The sequence below is a fragment of the Pezoporus flaviventris genome, unplaced genomic scaffold (assembly GCF_033815535.1).
Source record: "Pezoporus flaviventris isolate CSIRO_AGI_PZ_B2104156 unplaced genomic scaffold, CSIRO_AGI_Pfla_v1 ptg000015l, whole genome shotgun sequence".
In the NCBI taxonomy this organism is placed as follows: domain Eukaryota; kingdom Metazoa; phylum Chordata; class Aves; order Psittaciformes; family Psittacidae; genus Pezoporus; species Pezoporus flaviventris.
The window spans coordinates 12121290-12142397 of record NW_026892563.1 but is presented as its reverse complement, the minus strand read 5'-3'; the positions used below and the strand labels follow the sequence as shown (position 1 = coordinate 12142397).

Sequence of the window (21108 nt, the reverse complement as noted above, 5' to 3'; positions counted from 1 at the left end):
GGTGTGGCAGGCAAGGCTGAAGCTTTTGATCTGAGATCAGAGATGGAGAAGGATGTTACACATCAGTTCCCTTGCCAGCTGAGGTAGTTAATCTCTACCTGTACCCACAGCAATAAAAATCAACATTTACGTAACACTGGTGGTTCACCTTGGAAGCACTCTGCCAGCGTGAGTGAAGCCTGTCCTGGCCCAAGGTCAGGGGACATCCCCATCCCTGGGAAGGGAGCTTCTTGCTGCCAGGGCGCAATGAGAAAGGCCCCCTGCCCGTTTTGGGGTGATGGCTCGTACCCTAATGAGGGGCTGCATGAGTCTGCACTGAGGATAACACAGTGGTGGGGGTCAGCACCCACCTGCTTGGGTCCTTGCCACAAGGAAAGACTACTGTAGCTACGCAGGACTTAAAAAGTTGAATTAAAGTGGTCCCAAAGTAAATCTTTACCATTTCCCCCCTCCTGTGCTGCAAGAAAACCTTAAAGTGTTATTTCTTTTGCTTTTATATATATATATATATGTCTAAATATTAAGTCCTGGCTTCCTTATTTCTACTGTAGGGTTCCTTGGAGAGCTGGGAAGTGTGGGAAGCTGCAGCATTGCCAGCATCAAGCAGAAGAACCCTGAGCAATGGGAATATAAGTCACGTAAAATGTGGCTTGTGTTAACATCTCTTCAGCACAAATGCCTGCAAGAACAGTCCAGGGACAAACTGTCTTTGTGGATATTTCAATATTGCTGCCTCTTTCTGTGCAGGCAAGAAAGGATTCCTTTCCAAAATGGGAAAGAAAAGTGCAACATTCTGGATATTTCTAAAGGAGAAAAATAAGCAGGTAGCATTTAAAATGAAGTATTTAAAATATTCACATTGTTTGGAATGTGGTATGTACGATAAATTAGTAAGTGTTCAGAAAATTATCCAGCTATACAGAGAACTCATATGCAGGTGCGTCTGTGTAGACAAGAGGGAGATACAGAAAGAAATGCATTCCACAAGTGTTAGGGGGCAGTGTGACACATCGTAGGACACTGGACTAGAAGTCACAAAGGCTGGGATTAAAGCCTGGCTCTGCCATCTCAGTTTGTTAACATCTCAGGAAAAGTATTTCATTTCTCTCTGCCTGCTTAAATTGTGTCTCTAAGGACTTTCAATTAACAAGTGTTGGTACAGAGCTCTTTGCTGTGGGGATCTCTAGGCACAGCTACCATCCTCTTTGGTTCAATCCAGTTCCCTTTTGAGGACTATCTCTAAATCTGCGAATGCAAACGAGAGACATACATTCCCTGTAGATTTAACAGCTTCCATATTGCAAGTTTAACAGTTTCAGTTCCCTCTACTTTACAAAAGACTGTGCTTTGAAATGTGAAATTTCAGATTTAAGCAAAAAGCTTATGCCTAGGTAAGATTTAGACACACAACAAGCAGCAAGTGTTTGTACCCTTACACATCACAGGCGTGCCTATTCTGCACCTCTGAACTGAGTAAGTAAACTCTTTTAACAAGATCAAAATTAAGAGGTTCCCATGTCAAGACAGAGCTGTAAAGATGAGTGGAGTTTGCAGCACAGAAATACGCATTCCTGGCCAGCAACCTGATTTAATTGAGTATGCTTTAAAGAACTGAGCTTTTCATCATGACAGAAGCCTTTTCCTTGTATATCTTGGGAAAATTATTCAGCAGGATTCAACACCAACTATTAGGAGGTAGTATTGTTATTTGATTAACAGTATAGAGGGGGTAGGAGTGTAACTGCGCAGCAAGCTCTGGCTAAGGGAACAGCAGGAACCCACCAGGGTCCCCAGTCTTTCCCATTTGCTCTGTGCAGGCAGATGAGATCCAGCCTAGCTTTTTGGTGGAAGTGATGACCTCCACCAGCCTTCACTGGGTGCAAATGAAGACAGTGCTCTCCAGTTCTACCATACCCATCCTCACAAGGGTGAGCATCCGAGAAGTAGTCCTCCATCAGCTGGGCAGACCTGTTACCTAAGCAGGAGCAAGAATGCAGTCTGGGGAGGAGAGAAGAGATTGGCATGCATATACGAAAATTTAACCCCTGTAACAATGTTCACAATGAAAGCATTTGCAAGCATACATTATAGGTGGGGATATAGCAGATAGCAGGGGATGTTTTTATTAATTCTTCCTGAATGCAAAGAAAGCAAAGATAATGGAGCATTTATGCAACCTATACCTGGTTTTGTCCATCTCTTAAAGACTTAGATATTTAAATTCTAGTAGTCTGGCTATGGATTCTGTATTATAAATACTTTATAAATTGCTTCAGGTATTTAAATGTTATGTTGTCAAAGACATTGAAAATGGAGTGAAATATTTGTGGGTATGTGTGTTTTTTTGATAAGGGAATCCATTGTTTATTATGATTCAGCCACGATGCTTTCAGAGTACCCTAGAGTACAAAAACACCCTGTGTACAGATATGCAGTTCAGATCCAACAACAGATAATTCATTTTGTATATTGATTGCTCCTCTGAAAATTTTCTGTGAGGAATACATCTTCCCCATTAAAAAAAAACAACAACAAAATAAAACATAACAAAACCCCAAACAAACAAAACCCCCTAACAACATGCAACTTCAAAATAGTGCTTCAAAACTTAATCCCTGAATGGAGAAGAGCGTACATCAGTTTTTCCGAGATACATGTACGAAGGAAAATAATTGTTTCTACACAACTCCACTCTGCTCAAAATGTTCTTTGCATTTGCTTTTCGGTTTGATTGAAACATCTTCATTTCTCCTGGAATGTCTCCTAAAGGATTTCATTCAGAGTAACTGTAATATCATCAAATGAGGAAAGTAAAAAAGGAGACAGCATATGTCCATATCTATGCATGCATATATGTGCATATGTACCTTTTGAAATAGCTAACCTCAATACCTTAATGTAGCAGGGTTAAAGGTTAAGAAAACATACATCAAAGGGAAGAATACTACCTAATTAACTAATACAAAATATATTCATTTTCTAAGGCCATATATATTCCTTTATAAGAGAAACAAAGTGTACATACACTGTAACTTACCCTACCTTATGGTAGCTCCTACTTTAAAGAAAAAAAAAACAGAACTCATCCCAAATCTCAGGCTAATTCAGAACAGTCTACATCTGCTTCTTAGGTTAAGTACATTTTAAACACTGAAAGTAGTTGCTTCTTCTTTGCAGAGCTCAAACTGGCTCCCTAATCCACCGGACTCCTGACTCCAAGGGTTGAGCAGCAACTTCAGCCTTTGCTTTCCTGAGTGCATCTATTGCTCTCCCAGGCAGCATCTGCACCTCTTGGACAGGCGCTGCTGAGAGCAGTTAATCAGATGGCAGTCCTTGCCAGTGCAGCATGCAGTGTTTAAACATCCAAGGAGGTGTCCATATCCCCATGGGAGTCAAGAAGCCCTGCAGTAGGTCATGTAGCAGCAGGGGAGACCATTCCAATGCACCCTGGACACCTGAGCATCTTCCCTTCCAGCTCAGGAGGGCGCCGAGCCCCAGGCCAGGACCTCCTTTTCTTTGCCAAAGTCAAGGGGAGCTTCTCAGCAGCTGAGGAAAAAAGGCAGGAGCCAAATACCAGCATGGGAGGGAGAGCAGACCAGTGCTTTGGACGGTGGTGACAAGCTTTGGCGAAGAATTCAAACTTTATGCCAGAAATAGAAACTCCCCTGTTCACTGCAGGAGTGCTCCTTCAAGGCTCATTCCTTTGCTTGCAGGCAAACATGCACACACTCATCCTCTCCCCTGCTGGAGCTCTTCTCAAAGGCAGCTGCAAGGGTGAGACCTTTCTGGTGACTTTGAGCGCACCAGCATATTGTGACCAGCCTGTAGTGCACAGAAGGCTGAGCAGCAGGGGTTGGTCACTTGGCCACTAAAGCAAGATAAGGTATTTTCACTGTTATCATCCAAATCAAATATTGGGCTCTGTTTGTTCAGATGATTCTCTGCTACTCCCTCTCTTGATTTGCTTCACAGCAAACTAAAAGAACTAAAAGAAAACAAGACAGCAGGAGAGAAAGAAGTTCGCCTCTTGCTTTCAATCTGCCATTTCAATACCAGTTGCTTCTCCACCATCAGTAGCACCCTGCTCTGCGCAGGCTCAGATGCTCCGGTCTGCTTGGAACTGCATAACTGCCTAACTGCACAATAGCCTAGGGCAGGGGGAAGAAGCTCCCAGGGTCCTCTGACAGGGAAGCGACTGGCTGGTGCCAGGAGCCAGCACCAGTCTTTAGACATGGGTGATCTGACCTAGTAAGAAAGCTAAGCAGCGTGTGGAGAAAAAAAACCTGCCTACAAAGAATGGTATATAAAAGAAAATGTCAATCTTTCTTTCAGATACATTTTGTAGCCTGTGACAGTGTTTGTAACAAGCATGTCTTCAGATGGAAAGATTCCAGGAGACATGGTAATAACATCTATGATAAATGCTCTGTCTGAAGGGCAGAAAAGAACAATTTGCCATCAGAAAGAGGTCTGTTTGTTAGAGAAAAAATGTGAGAAGATGTGGTGAAATAGCTGGGAATAACTGAGGAAAAAGCATTGACAGAGCAAGGGTTCTCTTCCGCTTTCATATTTGAATGCAAAAGTTTGCAAGCAGTTTTTGGTCTATTGGGCCCTCCATTCCTAATGGTGCTATCAGTCAAGCTCAGCTTGCAGGAGCTGTTAAGAAAAAGCCCAGGAATGTCCCAGGTGTGGCAGCTGATGCTCTGAACTGAAGCTGACATAAGAACCTCACACCCCCTGAACATACACCACACTCTTGTGTATGGAGTATGGAAGTCCTTCCAACATCAAATCTTTAACAGCGGTCTCTCCCAAGGAAGTTTCACTTCGAATATTTCCTACACTCACAATAAGGATATTTTTTTCTAATCCCCCTTGTAACTCTTAAGCTCTCTCCTATTCTTTTAGTTTGGGCTAATTGAGAGTGAGGCAAGAGACGCAGGGCACAGCACAGTACCTGTCAGCAGCACTACAAGCACAATTAGAGGACTGGTCTCCCACAGCTGAAAAGCTGGTTTTGAGCCAATTCCTTCATCATTAGTGTCTTTGTACCACACAGGGAAAAAAAAAACCAAAACTGATTAAATTCTTGCTTAGTGACAAAGTGTTTTCAGTCACTGAGATCCTTCTGCAACATTTCTACTGACCCTCTAACATGACTTTGTGGAAACCACTTCACTGCTCTGTGCTTCCACTTCCCATGCTCTGTGTACTGCAAGCTTCACCAGGTAACAGAGTGCTGAATGCATGTACCTCTTAGCACCCTGATGTGCTGGGGAGATGCTAGATACACGTCACAGACTGGTTTGGTGGACATGGCTTAGTCCTTTCTGTTCTCAGTGAAAACAGTTAAAAATATTGCCATTTTAGGCTTTGTTTATAAGCCTAAAAATGGCTGAAGTTGAGTATCTACAAATCTGAGCAACTATTTACCTGTGCAAGAAGGAGGACCCAGCCACACCTCCAACCTTGAGGCAGGCAGTTCTGTACACTGTTTCCAGGCACATGGAGGACAAGAAAGTCATCAGAAGTAGTCAGCATGGCTTCATCAAGGGGAAGGCATGGTTGACCAACTTAAGAAACTTCTATAATGAAACAGCTGGCTTGATAGATGAGAGCAGTGTATGTTGTCAGCGTAGACTTCAGTAAGGCATTTGACACTCTCACGAAAGATTCTCATAGACAAGCTGATATAGCATGGAGGCTCTGCTTGGATAGGAGTGGCTGGACCAGGTGACCTAGAGAGGTCCCATACAACCTCAACCATTCTGTGATTCTACAGTCTGAGCTGCTGGCCAGGGGCTTATCAAGACCATCTCAGTGTTCAAGGCCAGGTTGGATGGAGTTTTGGATGACATGGTTTAGTGCAAGGTGTCCTTGCCCATGGCAGGGGGGTCGGAACTTGATGATCTTAAGGTCCTTTCCAACCCTAACTATTCTATGATTTTATGATTTCAAAGGCTTCAATATTTGGTATGTTCAAACACTGTGTATCATTCCTACCACTGGCTTCCAGCTGAGGGTGCCAATGTGAAGCATCATTTGCAGTAGACAGTTCACCTGACAAAAATACTGTCATGTTATGTTTTAGGCTGCTCAGATCTCTCTTTTGTGGTTTGATATTATAGCTAAGCTATCTACTGAGTAGCTGATCTGAGAGGGGCAGTTCTGCCCAGAAAGGTGGAGACAGAGGGGTTATAAGACATACTCAACCATAATATCCTACGAAAACTGTCCTGGTTTCAGCAGTAGCAGTCATGTTTTTCCTTTGTGTTAGCTGGTGCAGCGCTGTGTTTTGACTTCCAGCCTGGGAACAGTGCTGGTGATACCGATGTTTTTGGTTGTTGCTAAGTGATGTTTACCCTGACCAAGGACTTTGTGAGGCTCATGCTCTGCCAGGGAGGAGGGGAAGCCGGGAGGAAGCAGAGACAGGGTGCCTGACCCAGGCTAGCCAGGGAGGTATTCCATACCACAGCACGTCATGCCCGGGGTGGGGGGGAACTGGGAGTTACCCGGAAGGACACGGGCTTCCAGGTGGGACTCGTTTCTTGGCTGGTGGTGTTGTATTCTCTTCCCTTGTTATTTTCTCTTATCATTGCTGTCGTTGGTGGTAGCGGTGGTGATTTGTGTTGTACATTGGTTGCTGGACTGTTCTTGTCTCAACCCATGGGAGCTGCACTCTTTTGATCCTCCTCCCTGTTCCTTCGGGAGCGGGGAAGGGGAGAGCCCCGGGGGGGGGGGGGGGGGGCTCTATTGCTCTCAGCCCGGCACCACTCACTGGGAGTGAGTGAACAAGCTGTCTGGCTAGGGTTTAAACCACGACAAAACCCAGCTGGGACCATAGATCTGCTCTTCTTGAATATCAAGGTGCACCTCAGGCTTCTTGGGCTCTGTCTCTTCCTGACCCTGAAAGAAGCACAGCAGGGTAATACATCAGGGCTCTTCCTAGATGTTACTTACTCAAGACAACAAAAAAAAAGATGTGTCTGGTATTGAAATGGGGATATCTGGCATTATCCTCTTCCTCTCTTACAGAAACATCACAATGATTAACACTGAGTTTTCAGTATTAGCGCCAGGAACATGCTGAATGAATATCTCAGTGAGGTGAATGGGTCACTTCACATGTCATGGTCCCAGGCTGTCTGCACGTTCGTATCTGCCTTGCTTACCCTAATTTCTCATTTTTGAGGTTTTCCTTCCCAGTCACAGCAGCTGGAACCTTGTCTGTGCTGTTAAATGAAAACAGTTTCTAGAGATTAAGGTTTTCTCCTCAGGAGAAAAGCACAGCTACAGCAAATTGGCATATATGGGTTATTTCCAAAGTTGTTTCCAGTAATTTTGCAGCTGTTAACACAGCATTCTGGTTCAGTCCAGGAAGTACCAGTTCTAATACTAGTCCTTGGAAAAAAGTAACAAAATAGATGAGCAATTTACCAGCTCATATTTTCTTTATCCTAAATCACCTGTTTAAATCAAAACACTGGAAAGCGGCTTTGTGCATTCCAGTCTTTCTACTGAAGGTCAGAAGGAACTGATATAGAACTTAAAATACTGAAATTTTAACTTTGCAGTCGTCATTTTGACTGCAATTTTCCATTTGCCTACCTTATTGAGGGAGGATCTTTATAAGCTTCTGCCTCTTGTGTAGAGATTAAATTCTATTTTGGTGGAAAAAGTTACAAAGAATAATATAGGAGGAATTTGCACTGCAGGTCTGAATATATTCTGTTTAGGGGTCTTGGAAGACACCACTGCCCCTCAACCTATCCCTAGCTGCTTATCACTACTAGTCAAAAGCTCCAGCCCCTCTGACCTGCCAGTAGAACAGGTCATCTGAAGGCTTCTTCACCACCTCATCATAAAAACCTGGGAGTGCTTGAACCATTGGGTTTTACACCTGCAGCTTGTTTTGCCTGAATCAGGTGAGAGAAACAGCTCTCGTAGCAGAGAGGATGATAAAATCAGCCGGAGACCAATGATGACTCACTTCTGGATGCAGAGCTGTTTGCTCACCCTGTATCAGGCTTGACTCTGTCACCATGAAGGGAAAGCATCACTTTCAAGATACATCTAAACAATGATGAGCAAGATGAAAAAGTGGTCCATCACAATCCCAGCAGCAATTGCTGGGCTGAGGCTCACATATAAGCTTCACTTCTGGAGTATTACAGGCCTTATACCCAGCACACTAAAAATATGATCCAAATCAAATAATCACTGATATCTGGGGAATCCTTTCCAACTGTTGTCTTCCAGGCCTACTCCTGCTATCACTAATCTAATAAATGGTGATAATAGTTTAATTAATAAAAGCAAAAACACATATCACAGTGAAAACAGTAGACTTGCTGGATAAAGAAAATTAGGTTGAAGGAGTACTGTGAAGTTTGTAAGACCATTCTCCTGTCCTATCACAGAATCACAGGACTGTTGAAACAGAAGGAACTTTTGGAGATCATTTAGTCTAACCCCCTGCTCAAAGCAGGATGAACTACAGCAGTTTATTCAGGGCTATTCCAGTCAGGTTTTGAATATCTCCAAGGATGGAGACTCCACAACTTACCTGAGTAAATTGTTCCAGTGTTCAGTCACACTTAAGAGTAAGACAATTTTTTCTCCTATGTTTAAATGAAATTTCCTGTATTTCAGTTTGCTCCCACTGCCTCTCATCCTGTCATTGGGCACCACTGGGAAGAGCCTTTGAACCATCCCATCAGGTTTTTCTAGACAATGATAATATTCCCCAAGTCTTCTCTGCTCCAGACTGAACAATGCCAGCTCTCTCAGCCTTTCCTTGTAGTAGAAATTCTGAGAATCATTTAATCATCTTCACGCCCCTTTGTTGGACTTGCTCCAGTATGTCCATGTCTTTCTTGTACTGGGGAGCCCAATACTGGACTCTAGATGTGTCACCAGTCCTGAGTAGAAGGGAATGGTCACTTTCTGGTGACGTTCTGCCTAATGCAGCCTAGGAGGTTGTTTGGTCTTATCACAAAGGCAATTTCCTAACTTGTATCCAAGTTGGTGTTCAACAGAACTTCCAGGTCCTTTTCTACCAAGCTACTTCCCAGATGTGCAGCCCCCAGCACATACTGGTGCTTGGTGTTGTTCCTCCCCATGTGCAGGAATTGCCTTTTCCCCACTTTGAACTTCACAAAGTTCCTGTACGCTCATTTCTCCAGTCTGTTGAGGTCACTCCGAAAGGCACTACAACCATTTGGAGTGTCAGCCTCTCCTCCCAGTTTTGTATCACCTGTAAGTTTGCATCCAGCTTTGTATCACCTGTAAGCTTGCATCGCAGCATCCAAGTCATTAATGAAAATGTTTAACAGTAGTGGTGCCAGTATTGACCCCTGGGTACACCACCAGTGACTCTCATGCAGCTCAACTTTGTAAAGCTGATCACAACTCTTTCAGTGGATCAGAGAAAACAGTTTTCAGTCTACAATACCAACCATTTATCTAGTCTGTACTTCATCAGTTTGTCAATAAAGACATTATGGAAGACAGTATGGATAGCCTTATTAAAGCCAAAACAGGAAATATCCACAGCTTTCATCTCATCCACCAAGCCAGGCATCTCATCATCAGATTGGTCAAACATGACTTCTTCATAAATCCACACCAGCTACTTCTAGTCACCTTATCCTTTGTATGTCTAGAAGTGTTTTCCAAGATTATTGGTTCCCTCACTTCCCCATGGATGGAGGGGAGGTGGACTGGCCTGTAGTTCCCTGGATCCTCTTTCTTGTCTTTCTTGAAGATAAGAGTGACATTTTCTTTCTTCCAGGAATATGATGAATAGTGGCTTAGCCACTTCATCTGCTGGTTCTCTCAGGATCCATGGGTGCATCTCATCAGGTACCATGTGCACCTTTCAGGTTCTCTAGCCTGATCTTCTCCTACAGTGGGTGGATTCCTGGAAATCCAATATGAGGCAAGTTCATCATACAAAATTAACAGTTACATTTAAAATCTTGGACAAAGTCCTCTTTGCTGTAGAGTTGCAGAATATTTGGGGTCCACTTTTAATAAAAAATTTTTTTTTCTTTTTCTTGTTTATCTTCTGGGTCTGACTTAAGAAAGATAAATGAGAAAAGCTCTTTGGCTTCATATATTCAGAATGTGTCACTATCCATACTTGAATAGTGAAACAATTGGCTGTGTTAGCACTAAGTAGAACCTGAAGGCCATGATAAAAACAAGGAACAGTGTTCCTGACTATAATTTTTAGTTGCCATGGTGATACACTGGGACAGCATATATACTTGTTGGTCTTCACCTGACAGCATGGCACAGAAACAGCCACCCAGTCCTAATTTGACACATCAATTAGTGAATTTGATGACTCTTTTGCTCAAGAAGGTTGAGAGGACTGGGCTGCACATGATGCATGAGAAAGTATTTTTACTTGAGTTCTAGTCAAGTAGCTGGGAATGATTCAGCTGCAGAACCTCCCTTGTGCCTGGTTCCTGTGCAACAGCAGTGGGATGAGTTGCACCTCTCTGTGTTCCTGTTTGCAGAATAATGATGCTGCTTTCCCTCACTGGTACTGCTGGCTTATTGGAGAGTGCACTGTCTCCTACTTTATGTTTACATGGAAGCATTCATTCTGCTTTTGGTTCTAGCATCCATGCTGTAAGGAAAAGGGTACTATAATATAGCAGAACATTATTGTAAAGCAATGCTATAACAGCAATATGAGATATTTCCCTACAAGAATCTTTAAACATTTCAAGTGAGCAGAGGACACATGAAAGTATTAATTTTCTTCGACTTGTGTGACTGAGACTAGAAACATACATTGGTAGCTTCTTATACGTGCACTCAGAGGAAGCAGAACCAAAATGACAATACGGCTATTACGTCTATGGGCGTAGAAAAGGCAGGCAGGAATTCAGTTATTTATTTTCTTATTGTTGTTCTGTAGCTTGCATTTGAGCTAAGACTCTCACAGGAGCCTTCTATTTGTTGCCAGTGGGGCAGATACCAAATTTTTGCAGACATAACATAAGAGAAGGAAAACTTCAGGTAGAAAAATGGAATCAGAAATCAGTTCTGGGTCCTTGAGAGGCATAGACGGCAGCTGATCTGAGAGGTACAGCAAGGACTCTCTACACAGGCTTCTTCTACAAAGGCTCACAGACGGCTTTACCCTGAGTCACCCCTTTACATATGGATGTAAAAAAAGTTGTGCTGGCTGAGAAAGTTTATGATGACCACATTCTTCTCCCAGCACGAAGGATCATGTGTGCTCTCTCATCTGCTCCATGTGCAGTGTGGGGGAGAGGTCTGCCCATGGGCAGATGTTCCTGCAGCAAGCCAGCAGAGGCAGGGAAGGTGGTTGCAGTGACAGTGACTGCTCTTCTGCCCATTGTACATCTTCTTCAGGTTTCCCATCTTCAAACCACCTTCAGTCCCACGGGATTTGCATAAGCATTCTTCCCGACAGTGGTTACAGGGACCGTGAGTGAGCAGCACCCCAGCAGTTCTGAGAGCAAAGGGAGGCGCAGGGCAGCAATTGCAGGGTATAGGCTCTAGCTTCAACATTTGTCCCAGCTGCCTGCAGAGCATGCAATTGCCAACAAAAACACCAGAGGAAGGGTGTTTTCCCCAGCAATGTCTTCCACCACCACAGCCATTTATTCAGTGAACATCTCTGCCTTCTGCCTTATGTTCCCCCAAACAGTCCAGTTACAACCCATCGCCCTGCTTGCTGCCTAGCACTGCTCACCTTGAGTAAAATCAGGTAGTGATTTAGTGATACTAGGTGCAGGCTGGGGCAGATCCTCCTGTCCTTATTCACTATGAGTTGCGCCGTAGGCAGTTACAGTTCCAGGGATATCAGTGGGATAATGAATACTAATTAGTGGCAAGACACAGTGGGAGAATCTGGGAAAACATGCCCTTGCCCCAGGAATGGGAGTGACTCAGGCCCCTGCCATTGTCACGCATGTCAGGGGCCCTCATGATCCTGTGGAAAGCAAGATTTGAATATTTACAAACAGCATAAAAGTCAGTCCCAAAAATCACTTTCTCATCAGTTTCACTAAGCCCTAATTATAATGTAAATTGCAAAATTGGAAGGAATTCAGAGATGAGCAACAAATACGACTAAGGGGATTGGAGGATTGACTTATGAGAAAAGATTAAAAGGCCTCAGAATTACGCAGTTTGGCTAAACGATGACCGTGGACCTGATCTTTCAAACTTTCCCAGAGATAGTTCTTCACATTAAAGAGGAAGAAAGATTTAAAAATACCTACCATGTCTTCCAGTGAGAAATTCTGCAAATCAGTATTCCAGGCTAAGGCGGAGGGGAGCATTAGTTTTCATCTTGCAGCTAGTGAAAGAAAAAATTTCTAGTGTCAAAGCTCAAAGAGTGTTTGCATTTCTTGGCAATATTATGCATGGAAAAACCCAGAATTTATTCACAACAGGTAGAAATGTGGGGATACGTACATACGCAAGATCTGGAAATGACCAGTGTAACAGGAGTGATAGAAAAATGATGCTTTTCACTTGGAAGACTGTTAAACGCCTTTATTTGTAGCATTCTAAAAATAAAGAAGAAATCTTCAGCCTTCCTCAAAAGTCAACAATCTGAACTGATGAGCTGTATCTTTGCATGAGTACTCCACAGTTTTTTAATGCTTTTGAGGATCTACTTATGCTTTAGAAAACACTATAGAGATACAAAGATGTCACATGGCCAAGCACCCAAAACAATTCAAATTACATAAGAAAGCAACAGGAAAATGGGAAATGCAGCACTGCAAAAGGCAAAGGAGAGGCACAAAACCAAGTCTGAAACTGTCCCCTCTCTCCATGGTGTTGCTGCCTCTTGGGGTACTGCTGCTCAGGATGGCCCTGCTCAGGGTTAGGTTTTCCTCACTGGCATTGTACCTCGCAGGGTCCATGAAAAGCAGATTTTGGGGACTAACCTGGCAGAAGGCTACTGTTTTTTTCTGGTAGAACTATTTTTGGTTGTTTGTTTTTTTTTCCTGTTTCTCTCTCCAGACCTCCTTACTATGGGCTTGGCCAAGTGTTGGTGCTGGCACAGAGGGAATGATGGTGTGGCTATAGACTTGACCTGTGGAAGGCAGAGGCTGGCAGCACAGATCTTTCTGGAAACAGCTAGCTGTTAGATTGCCAGACACATCATAAAAGTGCCCAAGTTACCTAGTAAATTCTCTGATGGTAGAACATAGACTTCTGGGACTGAAAGTATCCTCTTGACTGTTCTGCTTAAAAGGTTTTCTTAGTGCCCTTGAGACAACCAGTCTGTGAAGAGCCAGAAGTATCCATGTCTCTGCTCTCACAGCTCTGTAGCATGGAAAAAGCAAGGTGTAGTATATCACTTACCAAAGCATACTTACTTTACTGTTTTAATAATCACCACAAAATGAAAGAAATAAGATGTCATAATTGGCAAATAGCTTTTCCTGAATAAAAAAACCCACCATGAAGTAGTATTTTTCTTTAACTCAGTTTGAAATGCTTTACTTCTGAAAAAGCAAAGTGTTTGGGTTTATTTTCTTAGATTTTGGAAACATCAGAACTTTCAACTTCTTTTTTTTTTCCCCAATTAAAAATTAACCTACTATTTTAGGATGTAAAAGTGTTATTAAAGTGTCAGATGAATCAGAATCAAAAAGTAATGAAATCAGAATAAAAACTAGTACTTGGAATTATCAAAATGCAGTGTAATGGCTTATTCAGTAGTCAAAATAAAAAAAGTTTTGTGTTTTGACTCAATATAAACAAAATCCCACTCATTTTTTCCCTGTCTGTCCATCTCTAAAATCCATCACTCATGCCTGATAGAGAGTCTTGGGTAGTTAATCTCCCTGTTTTGCCAAAGCCTGGCTTGGACGCTGCAGCTGTGCAAAATAGGGTGCAAGTAAATAAGGTCTCTGATCTAGGCATAATAACTGAAGAACCAAACCTTGGCCAGAGAGATTTTTAATGTGTGAGTCCATGTTGCGATGGAGGCTAATGACAGGAAAGGATGCTGGTGTGATGTGACACCCTCAGAGGTGTCAGTCTGCTGCTCGAAGTGGACAGACCACTGTGGCTTGCACAACATACCTGAGAGAAACAGCATGTGAGAGACACAGACACCATTAAAATACAGAGCTGCCTACCTTGGGACACACCTGTACCAGCTCTGGAGAAGGCAGTTCCCAGAATTTCCAGGACTGACCTTGGTGATTCAACAGATTTAGATTTATTCCAGCATGCAGAGAAGAAACAAATGCTAGAGACAAAAAAAAAAGGGGGGGGGGGGAAGGGGGGAAAGACCACTATCTTAATCCAGAAACCTCACAGCTGCTTATCAAAGCATTTCATGGCAGTGGAAGAAATGGATAAATATGTCATGTAATGCTGCAATGTGATTTTTAAAGTCAAGCATGATTTCACTTAGGCAAGCAAGGGAAGGGTGAGTCAGCAGATGATTTCATAAGACTGCTCAGCAGCCAGCTCCAACACAGTGACACAGTGGCTATGAGGGTGGCGAGCAAAGCAGCCTGGCTGGTGAGCTGGGTGGTTGCCAGCCATGACCCTAACCTCATATAAGACACAGCCAAGACTGTGAGTCTCCAAAGTCAACATAGAGAGGAGCAACAGCCAAGGAAAACTGCTGAGGGAGGGAAGGCTCTTGTGAGAGGAGCAATCACTGTGAGAGAAAGATGCCAAAAAGTCTCTGCAAGCCATGGTCATCCATAGTGTCCCTCATGGCTGCTTCCTGTTCCATCTCTGACTTCCACAAAACTTCCTCTTGAGAAGGAAGAGGAGGAAGAGAGGGAGAAAGGCTCTGGGAGGCCTGGGAGCTTATATATAAGCCTGGGTTGAGGAAAGATCTTCATTACCCCATGAAACAGAGGTGTCTGGCTGCCTATGCCAGCATTTCACTACCACCACTATCACAGTGCTGGGGTTGGAGCCAGCTTCTCCATAGCTGCACAGGAACCATGGCATAGCAGATGTGTCCAACCCCCAGGCAGTGTTGAGGCAGCCTCTCTACAGCCACAAGCAGGACTTCCATCCAGGAGTCAGGTGGAGATGCAGGCGATGGTGCTACAGTGCGTGAAAAGTAAAAAGAAAAAAGCAAGGAGCTCACTTGGGGCTGGCAAGGAGTAGGTTAGCTCTACAGCACCCAAATGAGGGGCAGGTCGGATGTCAGGGCTTCTTCTCTCTTTCACCATGCTGCATGAGGAGAAAGCAGGAAAAAATGTGGCAAAGCTGTCAGGGACTTTTGTTGTAAGTACTGGCACAACACCTTCAGATGCACACAAGTCACCTGTGGGAGGAGGAACCGAGAGGCACAGCTTTTCTAGAGCATTGCCACTGGCATAGTGAACACACAAGCGTTCTGTATCACAACTGAGGCAAATCCAAGTTACACCTAGGCAAACCTCACGGTACTCTGAGGAAATATGAAAACATCCTCTGTGAGAGAAAAGGAAGTAGTGAATAAGGAACAGTGAGCAAGGAAATAAATGGATGAAGCTTCAAAACCCTATGGATTTGTTCACAACATCTGTTTTCCTAGCAGCAATCATTTTTATTGCAATCAATGCTTTCAAGTAAATTTTGCCACGTGAACTCTATAGGCATTGACATCCTAGTCTGATATTGCTGTTCTACTTGGTATTTGCTTTGGTTATTCCTGCACACGTTCACACTCACCATTAAATTCCTTTTTTATTTTTTTCCCTTGGAAGAAATTCATAATCAGCTTCCCTGAAAAACTCTGTAGTTCAAGAGTGCCATCTTGAGGTTTACTACATATAAGGACTAGTATGTTGATACTACTAGTATTTGGGGGATTGTTAGTGAGCTAAAGCACTTAGCATTTAAAGTATCATTTAAAAAGACATGAACATATGTACAGAAGGGCTGTTCATCTCTGCAGTGTATTACCTGGAGTTAAGGGATCTAGATAACAGAAATGTCACTCCCAGTCAAGATTTTCAAAAGCAAATAATCATATTAAGTTCCCTGCTTTGGAGTATTCTTCTTGAAATGCCTTAGGAGATACCTGGTGTTTAGACTGTGCTTAGTTCCAGCCATTTGAAAATCAATGAACTTTCAGAGTATTTAAAGCCAGGCACCCAAAATGAGTAATTACGATTTTAATTTTACATATATATATTATTGGGTTTTGCCTATAAGATGCAGGTTTGCTTGTATTCTTCATTTCACTTAAAGGTAATGTCAGAGGCAAAATAAAACTATGGCTTTCAAAAATATTTAAAATCTATATGGAGGAATATTGCTTTAGATATTCCCTTGTTTTAAAATAGAGACTTTCATGCTTTGAGTTACAGGTTTAGGATGTATTCCGAAATCATTTTTCTTCTGCAGCACTGCCAAACACTAGTAATTTATCACAAATGAGTAGATTGATATGACAAATCATGCATAGGTTGAGAATTTACCATTCAAATTCTGTGGGATGTTGCTTTACATTCTTCCTGCTGCAACTCCCAGGTGGCTTTTGGCTTGGGAAAAGGATGTGTGCCAACACATTCACAACAAAGGGCATTAAGGATGAGGCACCACAGGAAACCAGACACCCTCAAAAATATGCATTGTTAGCACCACAAATAACCCATGCTTCCCTGTGATATTTTTCATTTTGAAGCTGAGCAAAAAAGTCGGTCTTTCTGAAACCATTGCCCGTGATGTATATCCGCCAGGTATCACCATTACCCAAATTGCACAAGCATGTTTCATTCTTTTTGCAAGAATTTTAGATTGTATTAGATGGGAAGTTCTAAACTGTAAATTTGACTGAAGTCGAGATGCAAAGCAATCTACCTCCAGCTATGTAACAGTCAATCTAAAGAAAGATGTCCTTTTTGTTTTCCAGTGCAGCAGCAGACTGCAGCAGAAGGTATTTTTATCCTCAGCATTTGGTACAGCAACAACGCATCTCACAAAAGAAATCCAACATCGGTTCTGATCGTATTTAAACTATCAGGAACTGAGTCATATCCCAGTCTGGAAGGAGGAGTGGATAAGGAACCAGTTTCCCTTTCACAGCAAAAAGAACCATGAATTTAAGTTATTTTTCTTGCTTTGAAGTCCTATATACCTTGGCAATAAATTGCAGCATCATGTCAGATCTTCCAAATGGGATGGGAGCAGCCCACAGAGCCTACGGACCACACTTCCTGCACAGACTGCCTCCTGCCTGCCAACCATGGCAGCACCGGGGTGACTTGGGCTTCAAGATATTTGCAGTGATCCAACAGAGGCTGAATAGGACAGCTACAGTCCAGGGGCTTAGAGCAAATGTGGTCTGTCTCCACAGCAGAAGACCTTTTGAAGATCTAGATCATGTTAAATCTATTCACAGAGGATAATGCTTTATCCTGGAAGTAGCCTGTGTTACTTCTTGAGGAGAAATATGCTACTGAGCATAAACGAGGTGGCAGATGCTGTCTGTGGCAGTAAGAGATAGCTGAGATTGAGCTGTGAGCTGGTTCACTTGGAAACTATTGCTTGGGTATGAGCCAGGTGTCTATTTTGGGTCACTCCATAGGCAGGAGCTGCCTGTAGTCAAGCCGGACTCCTTCCTATGACAAGCCAAAATGTTGCTCTGTCTTCTAGAAGGGCAAAGAGCAAGAATAATGCAAGAAAGAAATTAAAATTGAGTTGTCTCTTCACTCTAGGGGCATTCCAATAATTTTAAGCTTGCTAATGTAATTTTTATGACAAATTCCCAGTGACAATTGGGAAGCCAATCAAAAGGTTCAAGAAGATTTATGCAAAAATTAATTCCACAGTCTGATCAACTACTGAAAGATTTTAAATGTGGAAGTTTCAAAAATATTTAGCCAAATGTTACAATTGCCAAAGAAGGATGAAATTTGTGTAAATCTTTGCCAAAAATTACATTTTTTACTTTGAACTAATCTGTTAATATTCTTTTGAATGTTTCATACAGTTTAAATCAGTCATTGTATTACTAAGTTGACTCTGAAGATTTTTTGTTTTAGAGCTATATATCTTACATGGGCTGTAAAAGAATGACATTGTGTCCTGTTGTGTCTTTACATTGTACTCTAAACAGAGGGTTTTGTCTGTTAGTATTAAATCTAAATATTGTGGGAAATGGTATTTTCTGGAGCCTTAAAATTGCTATTTATATTTCTTCTATCAGGCCTCTTGTTCCTTTGTCTTCTTCTGTATTTTTATGAGATGCCTCAGGTACTTGACATTCATTATGACTTTGATCTATTATTATAACTTTAAAATAATTGCTGCTATCTTGTAAAATAAATCGTACATTTAAAATTTAAAACATTTTTTTCTGCCAAAGTTAATAAACTTTATTCTATGAAGAGATAAATGAATAAAAGGGAATTAAAACTGCCTTCAAAATAACAAAGCCTGAGGAACAAGGTCTTTCAAAAAATACAAAATAACTTGCAAGGACAAAAAGTAAAGAAAAACAAGGTGCTGGGGAGAATTCAGCAGAGCTGCTAATCTGAACTAGAAATGTTGGCACTTTAACACTGTGGTAAGGGAAAGCAGCAATTTGAGTCATAAGAGAAGACCCCTCTTGCTGACAAGCCCTTGCATCCTGCTTGCCTGTCCTGGGGGCCTCACTTCATTCTCCAGCTCGATGCTCCCCAGCTGGTGCAAGTGCTCTCCTCGGCTGTAGGATGGGGCAGCTTCCCACCACGTGGGTCCTTTGCTGCATCTGCTCTGTATCCAAAGCAGTGTACACAGGGACCACTGGTCAAAGACTAACTTGCAACAGTGAACAGGGCGGCTTTCCCAGCTTACATTCAAGAATAAGACTGAACCACACAAATCAGGAGAAAATAATTTTATTGGAAGGAGGAGAGCAGCTCATCTGTCTTGAATTAAGCAATGACTGTAGTGAATTCAAATGGTAAATACAGGACATTGTATTTTCATACAGTTGTGAGGTAAGAAAACCATTAGCAGTTCCATAGGAGAATTCTGCAAGGGACATGCAAATATTTTTTTAATTTCTGCATGTGTTACAAGTATTTCCAGGAGAATTTAAATAGCATCACTTGCTTGTGAGCAAAGTGTTGAAGCTCAAGTAATGAAAGCACAATATAGAAATTACAAAGTAATAGAAAAGGAAACTGCTGTTTAAAAACACTCTAGCCATGCACTGGGAAATAAATATACAGTGCACCATAAGTGCTGCCATCAGCGCTGCCATCAGCGAGTGCTAACTGCATAATCTGAGTTGCTGTGCATAGCTCTGTGTTATACACATATTTGTTTGCAATACACAAAGAAACCTTAGAGTGGGACCTACAACAGGAGCAGGATCTAAAAAATGGAATGTCCTTGAATGAACTGTGAAAAAATAATAAAGCCATGAAGAACCGGTATGCAATTTTCTTACCTTTATGTGTTTTTGATCCGATTACACAGCAAGATACCAAGTTCACCTGCCAACAAGCTGAAGGTCTAGAGCTAGAGAGAGCTGGATTTTATTGTAAGCAAGGAGATCTAAACAACCTCATAAGCAAATGAGTATAAAATCATTATAAAAAGAGCATGCAAGTGTATGTGCACAGGCAAAATTTTGGCATATGAATGGTGGTGCATATAAATAAATAAATGCTACACTGCCCTGAAGGCATGATTTTTCTAGAGTCAATCCTAAAATTACTTGCACAAATGGGAACTTGCAAGTGTGTGCAGGACACGAATTCCTCATGTTGTGAGGAGACACAAAGAGAGTTAAAGTTCACCTATACCGGTCATCAGCCAAGGCAACACTACCCAGGATACAAAGCCAACAATATCAATTCAATCCAGATTAAACCAAAAAGCCTAACTGTAAATCTGCCAAAAAAAAAACCAAAAACAAAACCACCAGAAAAAACACAAGCAGCAAACAAACAAATAGTATTAAATGCATGGTTCTGTGTGCAGCATCAGTGACTTAAGAAGATCCACTATTTCCAAGTAAAACCAGCAATGTTAAAGCTATCCAAGGTATCCAATCACACCTGTTGTGGCAAGGCTGATACCTTCACAAGCACAGCATTTTGCACCAAATCATATTGCAACTGTGGACATGGTGATGGGGGCAACAGCCATGGACTGAGGGTAGAAAGGATAAAACTATAGAGAACTCTGAATGACATTTTCCTTTGCTTATTTTTGATCTAATGGCAGAGCAAGATGTTAAGGTTACCTGTCAAAAAGCTGAAGATCCAGATGGGAGCAAGGCTGCAACCAGGATGACTGTGGCTACTGTTATTCCTAAAGCAGAGCCATTTAGACTTGTTCAAAACCAGTTTTGAACAGTGTTAAAATAATTGGAGGTAGAGGAAGTTTGCTGAACTCTTTTTCCATCATTGCTACCATCACTGGGGCTGACTGATAGTAATTGTAGGAAATTAGTGCAAAAAAGCAGCTGCAAACATAGGCACAGCCTCAAGCTATCGAAGTGACTTTGGAACACTATTTTTCTCTGGAGCGCAATGTCCAATCTCCCTGGAAACCAAGTTTGTCTATATCCTGCTTTTGCCCTTCATGTAATGTGTCAATACTTGTTTATAACTGTATTTTTTTCACATAGATTCAGAATACACAGTAACTTCTGACTGAAGCTTTTTCTTTTTAAAGACAGTGGAAATGCAAGTTTCTATGTCCCCCTCTTTCTGATTTACGTTAAGATACATCCCCTTTGTGATGGCTCATGTGCTGTCACTTTTGAACATAAAAGCACTGTGGAACTTCCAACTTTGAAATTAATTACAGGAATAAGCCTTCTTTGCATATTTGCTTATTATCCCTTTCTTTGCTAATGCCAAATAATGCCTTTAGCATCTTCCTGGAAAAAGTGTCATAGACCCTGCTCTGTGATTATGGTGCTTTTATCTCCCATCTGTGCTGTGAAAGCTACAGACCTTTCATTTCCAATGCAAAAATGTCCAGAATTAAAACCATTAGTGCAAACAATAAAAAAATTAAAAAGCTGTACAGGTATATGATACAAGCTGTACACAAGGCAGCCTCATGGGTGAAGGAGGGGAATAAAAGGATGAAACGCCTTTTTTCTGTGACGGTCCCTATGATCTCAGCTTATGA

The 21108-nt window shown here is 42.1% G+C and overlaps 2 long non-coding RNA genes across 3 annotated transcripts; one reads left to right on the top strand and one right to left on the bottom strand.

Annotated features, from left to right (window-relative positions):
- Window positions 1–654: 654 nt before the first annotated feature.
- Window positions 655–17585, top strand: LOC133269318 (uncharacterized). The gene is made up of 3 exons (XR_009743412.1): window positions 655–824; window positions 13024–13188; window positions 16883–17585. It is a non-coding gene; the product is annotated as an uncharacterized LOC133269318 (long non-coding RNA).
- LOC133269317 (uncharacterized) lies at window positions 2241–8036 on the bottom strand. Of its 2 annotated transcripts, XR_009743410.1 has the most exons (4): window positions 7609–8036; window positions 7173–7232; window positions 5434–5484; window positions 2241–2786 (listed from the first exon to the last, which is right to left on the bottom strand). It is a non-coding gene; the product is annotated as an uncharacterized LOC133269317 (long non-coding RNA). The 2 variants fall into 2 exon arrangements; XR_009743411.1 differs by lacking the exon at window positions 5434–5484.
- Window positions 17586–21108: the final 3523 nt, after the last annotated feature.